General features: G+C 44.9%; 1 pseudogene; it reads left to right on the top strand.

Moving 5' to 3' along the window:
• Positions 1-565: 565 nt before the first annotated feature.
• LOC140722244 (general transcription factor II-I repeat domain-containing protein 2-like) lies at positions 566-2,651 on the top strand (annotated as a pseudogene).
• The last annotated feature ends 288 nt before the right edge of the window (positions 2,652-2,939 follow it).

Consider the following 2,939-nt stretch of genomic DNA (forward strand, 5'->3'; position numbering starts at 1 on the left):
ATGCCTAGTTAACAACGCATGTATCACAGAGAAATAAACGAAACCACTGCGGGCGTGTATGTATTTATCAATTAATCCGATGTATTGATCAAGGGCGCCGTTGACAATAAAATTGCGGAGTAAGAGTTGAAATGAACTGCTGTCACAACAAAGGACAGCTGTTCACCAGTTAGGGCATATATGTCAAACTCAAGGCCCGCGGGCCAAATCCGGCCCACGGTGGAATTATCTTTGGCCCGCGAGATAATATCTAATTACTGTTAAAGCTGGCCCCAGTAATCGAAGCGCCTATGGCGTATGATATGGCTAATGCTGAGTTTATTCAGGTACCAGGTTTTCAGGGTTTTTAGTGTTTATTCGGTTTCCCTGGTTTATTTCCTGAATATCATTAATGAATATTTTTTTTCTATTAGAGCTGGCCCGCCGGTATATTGCATGCACCACTGATACTACAAATCCCACAATGCACTGCCAGTGCATCGCTCGGGCTTGCCTTACTCTCTCATCGGCATCCTTATGGCGCTAGTCACGCGTGGTCAACTTTCAGCTATCCCTCACCCCACAAATGTCTGAACGAAAGGTGGACTTTGAAAGCAGGGGTTTTCAAGACAGGTGGGAGGCGGAGTATATGTTCGCAGATATAAACGGCAAACCTGTTTGTCTTGTGTGCGGAGACGGTGTGGCTGTAATTAAAGAATATAACGTAAGACGACACTATGAAACGAAACACCACGACAAATACAAGCATTTGGACAAGAAACAGAAGCTCCAGAAGGTAGAAGAGTTGAAAAGAAGTCTGGCGTCACAGCAGGCTCTGTTCACAAAAGCCAAAACACAAAGTGAGGCTGCTGTAAAGGCTAGTTTTATTGTGGCAGCAGAGATCGCTAAATCAGCCCGGCCCTTTAACGAGGGAGAATTTGTTAAAAACTGCATGATGAAAGTTTGCGACGTCGTGTGCCCCGATAAAAGGCAAGCATTTTCAAATGTGAGCCTGAGCAGAAACACCGTTGCTGACCGTGTACGTGAGCTTGCCACCAATCTACAACAACAGCTGGTGGGGAAGGGAAGAGATTTCATCGCATATTCCCTTGCTGTGGATGAGAGCAGGGACACTTCTGATACTGCCCAATTGTCAATTTTCATTCGTGGAGTGGACTCAAGTCTGTGTGTAACAGAGGAACTTTTGGGATTAAGATCAAAGCATGGCACAACTACTGGAAAAGATCTCTTTGAAGAGGTATCCAGATGTGTAAATATAATGAGGCTGCCTTGGGATAAACTTGTGGGACTGACGACAGATGGAGCGCCCGCGATGTGCGGTCAAAAGAGTGGATTGGTGGGCAGGATCCGGGAGAAGATGCGGGAGGAAAACGGCGCAGGTGAGCTGACAGCTTATCACTGCATCATACACCAGGAATCGTTGTGTGGCAAAGCCTTGAAAATGGAACATATAATGAGCACCATACACGAGCAGTTAACTTCATAAGAGCAAAAGGTTTGAATCACCGTGAGTTCAAGTCGTTTCTGGAGGAGTTGGGTTCAGAATATAATGATTTGCCCTATCACACAGAGGTGTGATGGTTAAGCCAAGGAAAAGTGCTGAAAAGATGTTTCGAGTTGCGTGAGGAGATCTGTCATTTCATGGAAAGCAAAGGGAAAGACACAACAGAGCTCCGGGATAAAAAGTTGTTTTGTGAAATGGCGTTTCTGTGTGTGTGGTGAACTAGATATACCTGTCTGACTGCTCCTGTGGCTCCTCCCAAGACCCTGCTGACTACCCCTGTGGCTCCTCCCACAGACCCCTGTATAAAGGCGACTGTGGCCTGCTGCTCTCCCTCATTTTCCCCAGGATGTAGTGTTGTTCTTCAGTCAATTAAAGCCGATATCTCACTACCTAAGTCTCGGCGTGAGTTATTGATGGTGCATCAATTTTATTGACTGAAAGTTACAACATGGAAACCGCTGGTTAATTCTGTCCCAACAGGAGTGTGACATCACGAGCTATCTCAATGCGCTCAACCTGCAGCTTCAGCGGCGGGGTCGTGTGATCACAGACATGTACGCTGCAGTGAGGGCTTTTAAAACCAAGCTGTGCCTGTGGGAGACGCAGATGCAGCAAGAAAACTTGAGCCATTTTCCGTGTTGCCAAACTATGAAAGAGCAGGTTTCTACCGCAGTGATCCCACGTGCAAAGTTTGCTGAAAAACTTAGCATACTTGGTGCCGACTTCACACGGCGATTTGCCGACTTTGAAGCCCAAAAAAACAGGTTTGAACTGCTCAGTAATCCATTTGCAGACTGACGTGGAAAGCGCACCAACCAACATCCAAATGGAGCTGATTGAACTCCAATGTAGTGACACACTCAAGGCAAAGTATGACTCGGTGGGCGCTTCACAGTTTCTACGTTTCATTCCCGACACAATGCCCCAGCTGCGTACCCAAGCTGCTCAAATGCTCTCTGTGTTTGGCAGCACATATCTGTGTGAACAACTGTTCTCTTTGATGAAGATAAACAAAACATCACACAGGAGTCGTCTTTCTGATGAACACCTTCACTCAATTCTGAGGATTTCCTCAGCTCAGAACCTGACTCCAAACATTGATGAACTTGCATCCAAGATGAGATGCCAAGTATCTGGCTTAGACTAGTGTGAATCACAAAGTGTTGGCCTGTGGAAAAATGTTTTCATTAGAAATTATTCCGGAAAAGCTGCAGATAAAGCCATAAGAAATAAATGCAACTGATTTTTTTTTATTTATTTAATGTTCAATGTAATTTTTGTAGGCAATAACCTAAGCTTTTTTAGTTCCTGGTTAATATGTGTAATAAATTCATTTCAATAAGTTTTGCAATAAACGCTGAACCAGTCCGGCCCTCGACTTGTACCGATTTTTTAATTTTGGCCCACTGTGTATTTGAGTTTGACAACCCTGAGT

The sequence above is a fragment of the Hemitrygon akajei genome, unplaced genomic scaffold, assembly GCF_048418815.1.
Source record: "Hemitrygon akajei unplaced genomic scaffold, sHemAka1.3 Scf000073, whole genome shotgun sequence".
Classification (NCBI taxonomy): domain Eukaryota; kingdom Metazoa; phylum Chordata; class Chondrichthyes; order Myliobatiformes; family Dasyatidae; genus Hemitrygon; species Hemitrygon akajei.